Genomic DNA, 16,600 nt, shown 5'->3' with positions numbered 1-16,600 from the left:
TATTGAAGCCGAAAGAGAGGTCCCAGAGAGTTAGTAACTTGTGCAAGACCCTGGGACCAGTACGCATGGAGCCGGCATTCAAAGCGAGGTCTGACTCCAGAGCCCGTGCTCTGCTCTCCCTTGAGCTGCCTCTGTTCAGGAGACAATCACAGGTCCCTGACTGATACAGTCCACTTCGATCTGTTCCACTGTTCATATAGGATTTAATGAATTCACAACAAATGTAACCTATAGAATCTTAAATTTTTTTAAATTTATTTTTATTGAAATATAGTTGATTTACAATGTTGTGTTAGTTTCTGGTGTACAGCAAAATGATTGTTCCCTGTGCTATACAGTCGGACCTTGTTTATCCATCCTATATATAATAGTGAGCTTCTGCTAATCCCCAACTCCCAACCCATCCCTCCCCCACCCCTCCTCCCCCTCGGCAACGACAAGTCTGTTCTCTATGTCTATGAGTCCGTTTCTGTTTCATAAATAAGTTCAGAATCTTAAATTTTTTGAATTAAGGTTTGTACTTAGATCATTAGTCCTTCAGCTTTATTTTCTTTTTAAATTTTGTTTTTACCCAGGTAATGCTTGTACATGGTACAGAAGTTCAAATTTTAACAATAGGTATGCAGAGAGGAGTCTCCCTTCCCATCTCCCACCCGGAAGCAACTGCTGTCACCTGATTATCCATCCAGAGAAGTTCTGTCCAGCAGTTTCCCAGCTGTGTTCTACCTGAGCCCCAGGCTTCCCACAAGTGCATCAGAAGCCAACATAGAGGAGAAGGTGGGTAGGGCTTCAGGCCACTGACCCCCTCAGCTACAGTCCCCTCCACTTTGTTTTTTTTGTTTTTTGTTTTTTCAAAATGTGAGACAAGATAGTATTATATAATTGCAAGCAATATAGTATGAATTAATTTATTTATTTTTGCTGTGTTGGGTCTTCGTTTCTGTGCGAGGGCTTTCTCTAGTTGTGGCAAGCGGGGGCCACTCTTCATCGCGGTGCACGGGCCTCTCACTGTCGCGGCCTCTCTTGTTGCGGAGCACAGGCTCCAGACGCGCAGGCTCAGTAGTTGTGGCTCATGGGCCTAGTTGCTCCGTGGCATGTGGGATCTTCCCAGACCAGGGCTCGAACCCGTGTCCCCTGCATTGGCAGGCAGATTCCCAACCACTGCGCCACCCCTCCCCACTTTGCCCTGCTTCCTATGTTAGATGCCTCCTTAGAGTTTGTTTTTCCAATAAATCCCTGTACTAAAAGCAAGTTTGAACTCACACCTTCACTTTCAAATGAGGATGAGGTCCCCTTTTCCATCAGTTTTGTGATGGGAGGGTTTGGGGGGAATGTGAGGTACAATCCCTTAGGATTCAGAAAGAGTGTACGGTTCCAGGGGTTGGGAGACCAAGGAGACGGGACGAGGAGAAATCTCTAAACTCAGCTAACTTTAACAACCCGCCACTCAAGGCTGAGAAAGCTTTAAGAACAAGGGAAGGATCCTCATCATCAATCTTGCTCACCCTCAGGCTCGAGGGGTGTGGTCCTACCTCTTGCGTCTGCTCATGACTGAGATTCTGCCTCACCAAGCAGCCCCACCCCTCCAGGAGGACTTCTTGGGCTCGAATAAAGGCCCCATTTGCCCTGTGGTTCTGAACGCGACTTCTGCCTCTGCCACTCATGGGCTTCCCAAGCTCTCCCCTTCAAACAAAGCCCCTTCGTGTCCACCCTTGTGTCCATAGCTGAGTCCGGGACATGGCACCCCAGCCAGGTGGTGTTCCTTTTCCTATGTAAACACGGCACTAAAATAGCCTTTCAGCACTGTTAGCCAGAATTCCTTCCTGCGGGAAATGAGGGTTTCATCTTCCTCCTCCTCTGCGGCTTGCTGCTCCGCTCGCGGCGGTCGGCCTGAGTTCAGCGGCGTCAAGATGGGCCGTGTCTAATTTAGAGAGATTTGCATGCAGGCTGCATTCCTTCTTTATCTGGGGGAAATGCATCGTCAGGGAAGCTGGAAGGCAACCTTCAGTCACCCTCACAGCAGCACCAGTGCCCAGGTGGCATCTCCTGCCATTACCAAAGCGTCAATTTAGTGCCAACAGGGAGACCAGACTCGCTTTCCTAAAGGCAAAAACTTCTTGATTAGATTTTCTTACTCCACAGTAGAGATAAAAGTGGAGCCACATTTTTCAATCTGTCTTGCTCCCCGGTACACGTGGAGAGTGGTTGGTATCACAGAGGTGGGCCTTCGTTATCTGTGCCGAGAAAATGGCAAGCGCTCCTCCAGTCCCCTTTCCCTTGTAAGATAACACGTGCCCTTGGCATAAACTTCAGAAGGTACATAAGGAGATTCAGTGCATAAGTCTCCCTGCCAGCTGCGTCTCCGGTCCACCCAGGCCCCTCCCCAGAAGCAGCCAGTGCTAATGAGCTGGAGTATCCTTTCGGAGGCAGTCTTCAGTGTCTTCAAGTGAATAAGATATAGTCAATACAAACGGTGGCATCTGCTGGTCTCTGGTCTGCACCTTGCTTTTCACTCTACATCTACCCAACGCACAGAGTCCCCCCCCTACTCCTTTAATAGCCGAGCTCCATTGCAGAGCGGTACCATAATTCAGTTAATCCCGTTAATGGACATTTAGGTTGTCTTCGATCTTTGGCTATTACAATGCCGCAGTGAACATCCTTGTACAGAACGTCATTTCACACATGTGTGAGTTTAAATTCCCAAGCAGAATTGCTAAGTCAGAGGGGATGTGCAATTTTCACCGTGATGCATATTGTCACGTTGCCCTCCTTCCATCAGTGGTGTATGTGAGGGCTGCCCCACACCCTCCGTGGCCGTGTTAGCCGTCTTCATCTCTGCCTCTGTGATCGGGGAATGGAGTTTACTGTCTTAATTTGCATTTCTCTTATGAGTGAAGTCATTCGGTGTTTCGGAAGAATGGATTTATTGAGTGTGTGCCATATTAGCTGATACTCATTGAAGCTCTTGCTATAAGCTCGTCAAATTAGCACATTTAACCCTCGTTCGTGAGGTGTAGGTACTTTTATTATCAATCCATTTCACAGATGAGGAAAGCAGATCGAGAGGGTCAGTGGCTTACAAAGTGACGGAGCTGGGAGGGGAACAGCAAAGTGGTTTCAAAGCCCACACTCTTGATCCCAGAGCCACACTGTCCCCCAACTACGTGGCAGAGGAGGGGCTCCGCCCTATCGCACTGGAAGCAGAAGCCCCCGAGAAGCAGCCGGCTCAGCCTCATGACTGAAGCCCCCAGCGGCCCTGCAGGGTCCCTGCTTTCTCCCTGTGTCTCTCACGCCACATCTGAGCAGTGGCTGCAACACTCACCTGCGTGAGGGCCCCGGGGCCAGGCTCCCTGGCTGCTCTTCCCTGGAAGAAGGTTAGGCTTTCCCACCGCAGCAGCGAGGAGGAGAAGCCACTTACAGGCACGCTTGGAGCGAGGCTCCTTGCCTGCCGTTCGCATCATCGCCTCCTCTGCCCACCCACCAGTTCACACCCCTCACGCAGCACCTCCCTGCTCCTCGCTCCGCGTCCCACGTTGCCTCCTGCCATTCACCTCCCGGGAAGCGTTTGCTGAGCGCCCACTCTGTGCCAGGCCCCATTCTGGGCTCTGGAACTGTGCCCCCTAGATTGAAAGGCAGTGTGAACCACCCCCCACAGTAGCCGAACAGGGTGTCACGAGAGAGCGATGATGGGCTTCAACAGAGGTGAGGGGCAGAGAGGGGCCCCCAAACCTAGCAGGAGAGATTGGGAGAGACGGGACCCAGCACCATAACTGTGTCTTGAGTGACTTTCACGGGGTCCTTAGGATGGCCGTGAGTCTCAACACCCAAGAGGCATCAATAGAAAGTCATTCGAGGCAGAGGGAGCTGCGCAGGTAAAGGAACGGGGCCATGACAATGCAGGGGGCCTTTGGAGATGAGGGGGTTTTCACAGTTACCTCGCTGGATAGGCCCTGGCTACCCTGAGGTCAGCGAGGCCGGGGCTGAGTGAGCTTCTGGCTGTGGCAGAACCTGACAGAACTACATACGTGGTGATTTCCTAGGAGTTCGGGGGTCACGTTTGTCCAGAGTCACAGCTTGTTCTAGTTAAATCTCCACAGTCCCTGAGTGATGGAGAAACAGATCCCATTGGATGGTGATGAAGCCTCCGTTCTGACCCCTCAAGCAAGATCCGGCCTCGCAGGTCATGCAGAAAGTGCCCAGGACCCAGATACACTGATATTAGCTGAGCAAGGAGCAAGGCCACCACCCCTAAGGCAGCGGGAGGAGGCTTCCCACAGCCCCTGGGAAGAGGCTCTGCTCTAAAGCCCTAGAGAGCAGCTGGGGAAGAATCACCAGAGGCGGGTCTTCAGAAACCAGGCCGTGGTCTGGCCACAGCTGAGGAAGGTTCCAGCCCAGCTCCAGCCCCTGAGGCCTCAGCAAGCCCGCCCACCCAGGAAACACCCAGATGGAGGACGGCAGGGGACAAGGGGCAGGAGCCCCCAGCCCACCCTCTGTGAGACATGAGCCTCACCCTCTCGGAATCTCAGCTCTCCTTCATCTGGGGACTGACAGGGTCTCTGAGGGCCCAGCCCGGGGAACTCCACACCTGTGACCAGCTCATGGTGCCTGGGAGTTCATCACCCACCTCCCCCGCACCATTTACTGAACACCCACCAGAGCTGGAAACAAAACAGACATTGTCCCTGCTCTCCAGGAGCTCACGTCCTCTTCCTAGTGGGACAGACTGAAGGACAATAAACAAGTAAACAAATACGTAGAGTGATTCCTGTCAAGGAGCGAACTCAGTGCAAAGTGATAGAGACTAGTTAATGGGGGACCCTGAGGATGGGTGGTCTGCGAAGTCCTCCTCAATGAGGTGCCTTTGAGCTAAGCTCTGAATGATGTCAAGGAGCTGGGCAGCCCAAGAGCTGGGAAGAGGGTTCTAAGCAAAGGCACGGGTGCAAAGGTCCTGAGGCAGAGAGAGAGCACCGTCATTCTCCAGAAAATAGCCGAAAGAAGCCACTGTGGACCCATGCGTGAGGCAGGGCTGGTGGAGGATAAGGCCAGAGAGGTGGGCAGGGGCCAGGTCTTGCCGGGCCTGGAGGGCCACTGAGGGGTTTTGAGCATGGAAGGGTTGTGATCTGGTTTTGAAAAGATCCCTTTGATGGCTTGATGGAGCTCACACTGCGGAGCCCAGCATGGAAGCAGGAGACCCAAGAAGAGGAGATACTGGCGCTTTGGACCGGGAAGAGGTAGTGGGTTAGAGACAGGGGGTTAGGGATGCGGCTGAGGCAGAGCCAGCCGGTCACTCTATAGGGAGGGGCCCCCTGCCCTGTGGAGGCTTCCCCCAGCACTGAGGAGTGGGAGCAAGTTCACGGCCCGGCAGGAGTCAGGTGGGGCCACCACAGGGCTGCTCAGTAACAAATATCTCTAATGAATAAATAGAAGTGCTTTTAGGGCTTGCGGAGTCATATCATTTCCACCTGCCGTAAAACTTCATCAGAAGCAGGCGCTGCAGGGAGAGAGGAATGACTGCAATCAACGTGCCCACCCACCCTCAGGCCCTGCCTCCACTCTGAGCGGACGCAGCTCCACGCCCTGGAGAATCCAGACCCAGAACCCTCTCCCCAGGCCTTCCTGGGGCCCATGGAGTCTTGTCCTTCCCTGCGCCAGCCCCACAGCTCGAACAGGCAAGAGGGAGCAGTGGGCAGGGACATGTATCTTGCCGTTAAAATCCAGGGGCTTCACTCTCCTTAGCTGGGAAATGGGCACAAAAATTCTGGCCCCCACTTTTCCCCCCTCCCCTGGACACGAGGACTTTACTCTCTCCTCATCTAAAGCAGATTAGGTGGGTTTCAGAGGAAGCAGTGATCAACACTGCTGAACTCCTGGAACGACAGAGCTGGGGGGAAGCAGAACTTGGGGTCAGATGTTTTACAAATGAGAGAACAGAGGCACCAAGAAAGTAGGTGACTGTCCTAAAATCACACAGGATCTGCAGATCCAGCCATCCAAAACCACCCTAGTGCCAGCTCCACGATAGCGCCAACGAAATGCCTGCCTCCTCGAATCCTCCCCACATTCGTGCGATGTGGAGACTATCGTTATACCATTTTGCAGATGAGAACACTGAGGCCCAGAGAGAGCTAGGGTCCAGGTCACCCCTTCAGTTAGAGACAGCCAGATGAGAGTCCAGTTCTCCAGCCTCTCACCGCAGGCTTTTTCTGCTTTATTCAAGCATGGTAGGGCTGAAATTGTTTTCTTGAGGCCTTTGAAGGACTGGGGTGGAAATTTTGCTGAGTGCCTACTACATGCCGGGTGGTCTCTGAACTGAAGGCCACTGTCCCCAGCACCTTGCTGCATCCCTGTAGCATCCTCCTAGGTGCCACGCTCACCTCCATTTTACAAATAAGAAAAGGAAGTACAGAGAGATCAAGGAATTTGCCCAAGGTCACACAACCGTGTCACTGATGCTGGCCATGGCTGCCAGCACTTAAACAACTGGAGATCCTCAGGCCCCTCCTTTGGCCCCAGTGCCACCCTCCCCCAGCCAGTGGGTGTAAGGCCAGGAAGCCTGGCCAAATGAACAGACCCAGCCGGCAGCCTGCCCGGGCCTGTGGTTTCAGTTAAGCTCGTTAAGTGGCCATGGCAGGACACGGCCTGTGCCAGCTGCCTTCCCCTACCCCCAACCTTGCTCCAGCCCTCTCGGGAGCAAGGCCTGAGGACAGGTTCTTGCTTTTAGCAGCTGCAAGCAAAAGTCTCTCTGTAATTGGGAAAGATTAAAAGATGCACAAACAAATTTCAGCAGGCTGGCTTCGTGGACCCACAAGGCCAGTGAACACAGGGCATGGATGCTGGAGACAGGCTACCTGGGTTCAAATTTAATCCTGCTTCTCCCCAGCTGTGTGACCCTGGGTGAGTCACTTCACCTGCCTAACTCAGTTTCCTCATCTATAAAATGGGGCGATCATACTATACAATACTACTCACTGTCTAGACCAGCAACAAGCTGATACACAAGAAGCGCTTGAGCACCTATAATGTGCTGATCAGTGGTCATATCATCCTCCTTGATACCCTTATCTTATTGGATGTTCTTGTTCACCTTCCCCACTGGACTGGGAGCTGACTCATCTTTGTTTACACCTTCCAGAATGAAGGAGAAAACCCATGAGGGCATCAATCCATCCATCAGCAAACACCCAAGCCAAGGTCCTTTAGGAACAAAGAGTGAGCAATGTATTTTATACAAGTGCTTTTTTTTTGGCTGCTTTGGGTCTTCATTTCTGCTTGCAGACTTTCTCTAGTTGCGGCAAGCGGGGGCTACTCTTCATTTCCACGTGTGAGCTTCTCCTTGCGGTGGCTTCTCTTGTTGCGGAGCACGGGCTCTAGGTGCATAGGCTTCAGTAGTTGTGGCTTGCGGGCTCTAGAGTGCAGGCTCAGTAGCTGTGGCGCACGGGCTTGGTTGCTCTGCAACATGTGGGATCTTCCTGGACCAGGGCTCGAACCCATGTCCCCTGCATTGGCAGACGGATTTTTTTTTTAATTTAATTTAATTTATTTTTTATACAGCAGGTTCTTATTAGTAGTCTATTTTATACATACTGGTGTATATATGTCAATCCCAATCTCCCAATTCATCCCACCACCACCACCCACCACTTCCCCCCCTTGGTGTCCATACGTTTGTTCTCTACATCTGCGTCTCTATTTCTGTCCTGCAAACCGGTTCATCTGTACCATTTTTCTAGGTTGGCAGGTGGATTCTTAACCACTGCGCCACCAGGGAAGTCCCAACAAGTGCTCTTTAAGGGATTGGGGAATTGAACCGGAGTGCCATGCGTGGGCCTGAGCTACTGTCCAGCCACTGCTTACAGCCCACACTGATGTCCCCGACCCCAGGCCCTTGTCCACGCCCTTCCTTCTCTGTAACCTGCCCCACTTCCCACTTCCCCAAACCCCTGTTGACCCTACTCATTCCTTGAGACTGGCTCCCTATCTGGGAAGCAGGAGCATAAGTCCTGCCCTTGGGGGGCTCCCAGCCTCACGGGAGAGACAGAGGCAGATATAACCCCATCAGCCAGAGCGTGATAAGCAGAGGTGCCGAGAACCCCACACACTCTGCCCTCAGCCCTGAGCCCCCCCAGCGCCTCTTCCACCCCCTCTCTGCTCTCCCCAGACCCCCAGTGAGCTTTCCCTGAGCCCACTTCTCCCCACCTGCCCTATGAACTGACTGAGGGTGGGAGCCGCGTTTCATCCATTTCCGCTCTGCTGTGCCCAGCGCAGGGCCTGCCACCCAGGTGGTGCTCCTGCAACATTTCTTCAGCAAATAATTTCTGAGCACTTTCTCTGTGCTGGACCCCGTGGGAATAGAGAGCAAACAGGCAGACATGCTCCTTGCCCTGCTGCCTTCCAAGCAGGGGAGACAGAAGTAAACAGCAAGATATAAACCAGCAAGGCAGCCTGAGATGGTGCTTAGGAGCTATAAAGAAAATAAAAGAGTGACTGGAAGGAAGGGTAGCTACTCTGGTCTGGATGGTCAGCCTTTCTGAGGAGGTAATGTTGGAGTTGAGACAGGACTGCTGAACAGAGCAGCTGCCGGGGGGAATTGGGAATAAGATTCTCGACAGAGGAAGTAGCAAGCGCAAAGGCCGTGGGGCAGGAGTGTGGTTCACCTATTGAGGAACGGCCAGATGCGCCATGAGAATGAGGAGGAGAGTGAGAGGAGATGAGTTTGCAGAGTGGGGCTGGGAGCAGACCGTACAGGGCCTTGCCAGCCACAGTAAGGAGTTTGGATTGTCTCCCACATGCAACGGGAAGCCATCGGAGGATTTTACGCAGAGAAGAGACATGCGTGGAGTATGATGACTGAGTCAAGGAGGGAGGGAGGGAATGGTTGAGGGGAGGGAGGATGAGAGGATGAATGATGGAGGGAAGGGTGGAGACTGAGACTCTGGCCGCCTGCATGGAGGAAGCGCCACCGTGTGGGACAGGATCTGTTCCCCTCCTGTCCCTCTGGCCCACTGTCGGGAGGGGCCAGCGCCCAGCCTGGGCTCACAGTGGTCAGAGCGGCAGCCACAAAAGCGTCTTGAGTCAGGGTGGGAAGCAGTGGGAACATCTGAACTGAATTATGTCTGGGAAGGTCCCCGCCACTTCCTGGAGGAGGCTGCTCTGGCCCAGGAATAAAAGGGAGAGTGGAAATTCCGCAGGTAAGAAGACAGGAGGGGCTTCCAGGAACAGAAATGAGCAGGCAGAGGCGGGGAGGCAGGAAAGAGTCCAGCTCTGAGCTGGGGACCTTACAGACCCAAATCCAGTTAGTTGTCACCACAGCCCTGTGAAGGGCAAGCTGCTGTCCCCGTTTTATAGATGGGAAAATCAAATGTCAGAAAGAGGAAGAGGCTGGACGGTCACAGGCTATTGCGGGTGAGAGCTGAGACTTGAACTCAAAACCCAAGAAGGGTTAATAAAATACATCTCCACATTCTTGTGGGAAATGGGGATTCTACCTGGAAAGCAAGTGGGGAGTAGGGGGAGGATACTGTCAAAGACCCACAAAAACACTTGTGGGCAAGCAGAGTAGCTCATTCTCCCTGGGGCATCATGGAGGGCTTCGTGGAGGAGGTGGCATCTGAATTCAACTGTGAAGGGTGGAGAATTGGGTGGAGAGGAGGGAGCGGGGCAGGAGGGGAGAGGTTGCCAAGGGAAGAGCATGGCAAAGGCCCAGAGAGGGAAAGCGTGTTGGAGGAAGTGTGCCCGCTCCAGGGTGGCCAGAGCAGCGGGCAGGGAGGCGGGCGGGGCAGTAGTAGAGACGGCGACAGGGAGGTGGGCAGGAGCCAGATTAGGAATGCTCCAATGCCAAGGCCAAGCGTTTGTACTCTTTTCGGAAGGCCCAGAGGGGCCCTGGAAGTGTTCTGAACCAGAGAGAGGCAGGTCACATATGTATATGAGTCTGAAGGATGCTCCGTTCTTGCACATAATGGATAGAAAGGGGTAGATCAGGAGGCTGTGAGAGCCAGGCAGCGGCTGGTACTGCTGTCTAGGCAAGCGTGCTGGTGGCTTCAGCCGGGCCATGACCTTGAGGATGGAGAGGAGGAGATGTATCTGAGAGCTATTATGGAGTTCTAGCGGGCCGGGCTCGGTCAGGGAGAAGGGGGCTGAGAGCAGAGGTGGGTCCCCTCTGGGGGTCGGATAGCACTGTCACCTCCCTGGCCCGAGACTAAAGCCATTCATTAATGCATTTATCCATCTTTCCAACCATCCATCCACACACCCGCCCACTTACCCTTCCTGCCATCGAGTAGGTATCAGTCCCCTCTCTGGGAGGATTCCTCTATGTTTTGCGGGGTGGAGCAGGGCATGAGATGCCTGGACCGGTCCCCAGCTCTCTGGAGCACTTCGTGGTCTAATAGGGAGACCATCGTGACAAGCGATGGTCACAACCCAGTGTGCCGAGCACGGGTGAAAAGGGAGACAAAGTTGGAGAAAGAGGGTTGGGGGGGAGAGAAGAGGAGGAGAAAGGTTCAATGCAGTCCAGCTCCACTTTGGGACGGTGGGTCTGCAATGTCATTGTCCCAGACTAAGGACAGTACATTATTAGTATTATTAATTATCATTAATCTAATTAAATGGCAATTACAATTAAGAACACAGCGATAAAAATGCCACCTTGGGTTTAAATGCCTCTTCTCCTCCGGCATCTGAGTGAGGGATGCTCCACGAACTCAGCCCACCCTCCACTGTGGCACCACCTCCAGCCCTTGCATCTCAAAGTCCCCGCTGAGGGGTCACAGAGTCTGACTCCCCTCGTTTTACAGATGGGCAGACTGAGGTCCAGGGACAGGAAGTGACAGGCACCGGGGTCGCCCACAAATCTGTGGCTAAGGTGAACTTAAGCCAAGAGGCCCCATTCTTGCTGCTTCCTAACTCACCCCATCCCTAATAGCATTGTTTTTTCTGGGAAAAACAGCTGTCAGAGGCAGCCATCCTGTTACTGATTAAACAAGGCAAATTCTATCGGAGCAGAATCAGAGACACCCCTGGACACCTACTTACATGGGCGGAAACGAGGAACACAGGCAGGGAATAGAAATATGAACAAACAGTGCAGGGAGACAGCTGAGGTGCCCTCTCCGTCACCTGAAGCCATCATATCCCTGAGGCTTCCAGACAGGAAGCATCTCCCAGTCCTTGAATAAGATGCCTGCTCCCGAGGAAGGGGCTCCCCAGCCGGGGTTCACACACACACACCCCAAAAGACAAAGAGACAAACTGGAGCTTGTGCACGCTGGACTGGAGCCGTTCCCCCTCTCAGAGCTTCCTCCAGAGCCTCACAGACAGCCGGTGTCATTTCAGGTCTCCAGCCAGGGCCATCGGGGCCGGGTGAGATTGGGCAGAGCTGGGCTGGAGCCCACACTGGCCTGGCCCCAGTGCTCTGACCTAGACAGGACCCAGGGCTCTGTCTGGATGCTGCCCCAGGCGCACTGCCCCTCATCTGGCCAACCCCCCCAAGAGGGCTGCCCCAGGAGGTTTTATCCCGTCAGTAGTGTTAGGTACAGGGGGCTGGGCTTTGCTGAGATCCTGCGTTTACATACTGGGCAGGATTGTGAGCATGTGAGGGCAGAACATCGGTCTAATTCCATTTCTGCATCCCCCACATGGACAGGCACAAGGCGGATACTAACGAACAGGTGAATTCAAAGTTCATTCCACCATATTTGTTGAGCTTTGTGTTTCTGCCGCACTCTGGGGAGATGGAAAGGAGCAAAACAAAGCTCTCTACTCTTTATTTCTTTTTGGCCACACAGCATGTGGGATCTTAATTCTTCAACCAGGGACCGAATCTGTGCCTCCTGCAGTCGAAGCGGAAAGTCTTAACCACTGGACCACCAGGGAAGCCCAAAGATCCCTGCTGTCAAGGAACTCATGAGTGGAAGGAGACAGGCACAGAGCAAGCTAAACCAATCAAAAGAAGAAGAATGAAATGATACGATTTCAGATAGAAATAGGTGAGATGAAGAAAATAAGGTAATGAGGTAAAGAGCAAATTAGAGGGACTTCCCTGGTGGCACAGTGGTTAAGAATCTGCCTGTCAATGCAGGGGACACGGGTTCGAGCCCTGGTCCAGGAAGATCCCACATGCCGTGGAGCAACTAAGCCCATGCGCCACAACTACTGAGCCTGTGCTCTAGAGCCCGTGAGCCATAACTACTGAGCCCGAGTGCCACAACTACTGAAGCCCGCACGCCTAGAGCCCATGCTCTGCAGCAAGAGAAGCGACCGCAGTGAGAAGCCCGCACACCGCAACGAAGAGTAGCCCCCGCTCGCCACAACTAGAGAAAGTCCGCGTGCAGCAACGAAGACCCAACGCCGTCAAAAATAAATAAATAAATTTATTTTTTTTAAAAAAGAGCAGGGGGCTTCCCTGGTGGCGCAGTTGTTGAGAGTCCGCCTGCCGATGCAGGGGACGTGGGTTCGTGCCCTGGTCCGGGAGGATCCCACATGCCGCGGAGCGGCTGGGCCCGCGAGCCGTGGCCACTGAGCCTGTGCGTCCGGAGCCTGTGCTCCGCAACGGGAGAGGCCACAACAGTGAGAGGCCCGCGTACCGTAAAAAAAAAAAAAAAAAAAAAAAAGAGCAGGGCTTCCCTGGTGTCACAGTGGTTGAGAGTCTGCCTGCTGATGCAGGGGACACGGGTTCGTGCCCCGGTCTGGGAGGATCCCACATGCTGCAGAGCGGCTGGGCCCGTGAGCCATGGCCACTGAGCCTGTGCGTCCGGAGCCTGTGCTCCACAACGGGAGAGGCCACAACAGTGAGAGGCCCACGTACCGCAAAAAAAAAAAAAAAAAAAGAGCAAATTAGAGAGTGTGTTGTATGGGAGTGGCGAGGTTCTACTTGAGATAAGATGGTTCTGGAGGGCCTTTCATAGGAGGTGATGTTCCAGCTGAGACGTGAAAGGTGAGCAGGGCAGCCAAGGGCAGAGCTGGAGGAATGTTCCAGTCAGAGAGAACAGCGAGTGTGAACAGAATGAACCCCTGAGTGGGTGTACATGTGAATGAGGAGGAGGGGGTCTCCTGTGAGAGGACAGGCTGGGAGCCAGGGCCAAGCAGGTGTCCCCCCATCAGGCCCCGCATCCTCGATGGCTCCCAGGCCTCTCCGAGAGTCCCATGTACTGGCCTGGTGCACCGTCAGGGCATCCTCGCCCCGCCCTCCATCTCCCGCAGCCCCCGTGAGAGGCCTCCTCCAAGGTGACTTGTTCATTGGTTACTGTTGGTATTATTGGTGCACCATTAATAATCATCAGCCCTCAACTGCCTCCCTGATGTTCACATTCTACCTTTATTTCTGGCTGTGCCATGTGGCTTGTGGGAGCTTAGTTCCCCGATCAGGGATGGAACCCGAGCCCCAGCAGGGAAAGCGCCGAGTCCTAGCCACTGGACCACCAGGGAATTCCCTACTTTCCACCTTAACGTAGGTCAAAGGGCCTAAGTCACTGGGCTGTCTGAGTCTTGGGTCCCCCATCCCAGGGTTCGGCCTCTTCCAGGCCAGGCTCTTCCAGGGCTCTGACTCTGGCCTTCATGTCGTGTGACCTAGAACAGGTTACAGGTCCCCCTTAGCCTCCCTTTCTGCCTTGAACACGGGGGGGGGGGGCAGTACCTGCACCCCCTCTACCACATTGCTTCCCACCCATCACCCAGCGGCTCGTTGTATCCACACCGACAGCAACCCTGCAAGATAGAGATAAGATTGTTACCTTGACCGCCTGCTTTAGATGTGGAAGCGGGGCCTAGGAGGGGCCCTGTGGCTTGGCCAGAGTCACACAGCCAGCAAGTGATGCAGTGGGTTTAAAACTCAGGCCCTGGCTGAGATTAGACACAGTGATGTTTCCACACAAATGTCCCTATCCCTGTGGTTATATTGTGGTTATGTAAGAATACGTCTTTGTTTTAGAAAATGCACACTGAAATTTGGAGGTAATAGCATATCACATACCATGCTTGCAACTTTTCTGTAAGTTGGACATTAGTTCAAATTTTTTTAAATTTAAAACATCCAAAATACAGAAACAAAAACCAAACAAACAAGGCCTGTGTTCCTTCCACCCGGAGCTCAGTGTCTAGGCACGGCTGGCCAGGCTGCCGCCAGCAAGTTGGGTGATGTGACTTTACCCCTCACTTTGCAAACCTGGAAACAGAAGCTCAGAGTTGTCCAGTCATCCTCTGAGGCCACACAGCCAGTGAGGGGCAGGATGCATGCCCATGGGGCGCTCCCCACCTAGTGAGGCAGAAAAACCAGAGAGAGGGGAACACAAGGGTGGGGAGGGCAGGTGGCGGCTGGCGATCTGCGGCTGGGGGCCCCAGCAGGAAAGCCCTCTGGGGGATGCGGGGCTGGTGTTGGATGCCAGGCTGCTGGGGGCCAGGGCACTGGGCCAAGTGGTACCCCTGACCCTGCCTTGTAGACCCCTTATTGGGCTCCCACCCCGGTCAAGGGCCGATTGATCCTCTGCCTCTCTGGAGCTGGTCCCACGTCCGCACCTGGAGCTGCTGCATGTTTTCTTGTCTCTGATTGTAAACAGATTTGACTAAAGAGGTAAATTAGAAGTTAATTAGAGAGAACATGATTGATGAGGCAGTTTGCCGTGATTGGGAGGCGTGGAAAGGTAGGGCCTCCCTGCACGGAGGCGACGGGAGAGGCGGGTAGAGGAAAAAATTCACAGGCCCATGGACCTGGAGGGGGCACCCAGCGTGGTGAGGGGCCCACTCAAGGCTGCCCTTTCTCCTAGGCTCCAGGGTCAAGGCCAGGGCCACCTGGGCACGAGGGCCCAGGTGAGCACTCCGTGAGACCCTGTAAATGGGGCCCAGGCCCTTGCTGGGCTTGGAATGAAGCAGCTAGTTTGTCCTGTGAACGGCCAGAAGTTGCATCCTCGATGTGCAGGCTGGGCTGGGGAAGATGCCGGCACTTTCCAAACACTTACATGACTCCAGGCCCTGTGCAGCTTCTCAAAACCTTGCAAGGTCAAGGCTGTATCTCTGTTGTCTAGATTAGGTGCCCTTGGAGATTCAGAGCTAAACCAGCTTGCCCAAGGTCACACGGCTAATAAGGATGGAGCTGAGACTGACCTCTAGAGTCTGTGTCTTTCCCAATTCCAGGCTGTGTGCCTGGTCATGTGTCCAACTGCCCAGGCAGTGCGGGGGTCTTTCCCCACAGCACCTCCTGCTTACATACCTCCAGCAATGGTGAGCTCACTTCCTCATGAGGCAGCCGGTCCAGCAGCAGGACAGCTCTGACTGTGGGAACATTTGTCCTTATGTGGACCTGGTCAAACTCCCTCCAGTCCTACCTCCAGGTCCCAGCTCGGCCACTTGCCCACTTCCTTCATAACCCCCTGCTACCCTCCACGTTAGACGTCACCTCACCCAACTGCCTCATTCTTCTGGGGAAACTGAGGCGTAGAGAGCAAAACCCCAGAGTGACACAGGGAGGGGGTGTCAGTGCAGGGCCCGGGCTCCCCTGTGGCTGCAATGCCATCCCCCACCCCGTGCCCCACATCTTTTGCTCCCCAGGCTGAAGAGTCAGCTCTTCATTTATTTATCCATTATTTCCCTCGCTCATTCAGTCAGCGAGATTCACCGAGGCCCCCCTACGTGCTAAGCTGAGGCTGATCAGGAGATGTTCACTCCGGGGTGGGGCGGGACAGGGGGCTTGGGCATGGATCCCATCTCAGGGACAGGATAGGTGGATGGACGGGGGCCGCTCCTGAGATGGGAAGCCCAGATGAGGGCCAGGCTGGAGGGGAAAGATAGAACTTCGGGTGGGGATGGGGCATGTTGGGTTTGAAGAGCCATTCAAGAGGAGATGGGCTCTAGGCAGGGGAATACCGGAGGGCTGACCAGAACCAGAGCCAGACTTGAGTCCCCCAGAGGCTGATGAACTCACCCAGGTGAAAATATGTGGTCTGCAGGCCCGCCCGGTCCTGACACCTCCTTCCCTGCCAGTGGGTCAGTGTCCCTCTTAAAAGGGGTGGGAGGGTTGGGGGAGGGTGGGGGGAGACCAGGGCTGGACAGAGCAGGGCAGGCCATCCCTTCCCTTGGCTGTACCCTCCTGTCAATGCTACCAGTGGCCACGTGGCCTGGTCACTGGCCTCACCCTACTGGTGTCAGTGGAGCTGGAAGCCTCCCGAGGGCCTTGAGGCCTGACTGTCAGCTTTCCTCATTCCTCAGACTCCTCCAGACCCGAGCTGAGCCCATCGGGAGAACGTCCACTGAACCAGACCAGCAACACGGGCAGTCAGGCCTCACAGCCACCTTTCCTGAGCCTGAGCCACCATCCACCAGGTGCTGCAGTGAGTGATGGGTGTTTAGCTAGACAACGATCCTATGTGCTAAGCTTGGTTTTTATTCCCATTTTACAGATGAGGAAACAGAGGCTCAGAGAGGGAAAGGGCCCAAGGTCACACAGCCCAGAAGAGGCAGAGTCGGGATCCAAACCCAGAGCCAGCTGCCTCTTGAGAGATCAACGGGGCCTTCCCAGCCTCATCGGGGTGGGTGTGGGGAGTGGGACAGAGCCCCTGCTTAGAGGTAGTGGGGCCTTGCATACCACATCTGGTTGAGGGGAAAGGAGCAC

At 54.2% G+C, this 16,600-nt stretch overlaps 1 long non-coding RNA gene across 1 annotated transcript; it reads left to right on the top strand.

The window, feature by feature from the left end:
• The first annotated feature begins 586 nt into the window (after positions 1–586).
• Positions 587–16,330, top strand: LOC132506139 (uncharacterized). Its single transcript, XR_009535725.1, has 3 exons — positions 587–777; positions 7,136–7,212; positions 16,198–16,330. It is a non-coding gene; the product is annotated as an uncharacterized LOC132506139 (long non-coding RNA).
• The last annotated feature ends 270 nt before the right edge of the window (positions 16,331–16,600 follow it).

Source organism: Lagenorhynchus albirostris, chromosome 15 (genome assembly GCF_949774975.1).
Source record: "Lagenorhynchus albirostris chromosome 15, mLagAlb1.1, whole genome shotgun sequence".
NCBI lineage: Eukaryota > Metazoa > Chordata > Mammalia > Artiodactyla > Delphinidae > Lagenorhynchus > Lagenorhynchus albirostris.
The sequence above is the reverse complement of the archived record's forward strand: the minus strand, read 5'-3'. Positions and strand labels throughout refer to the sequence as shown.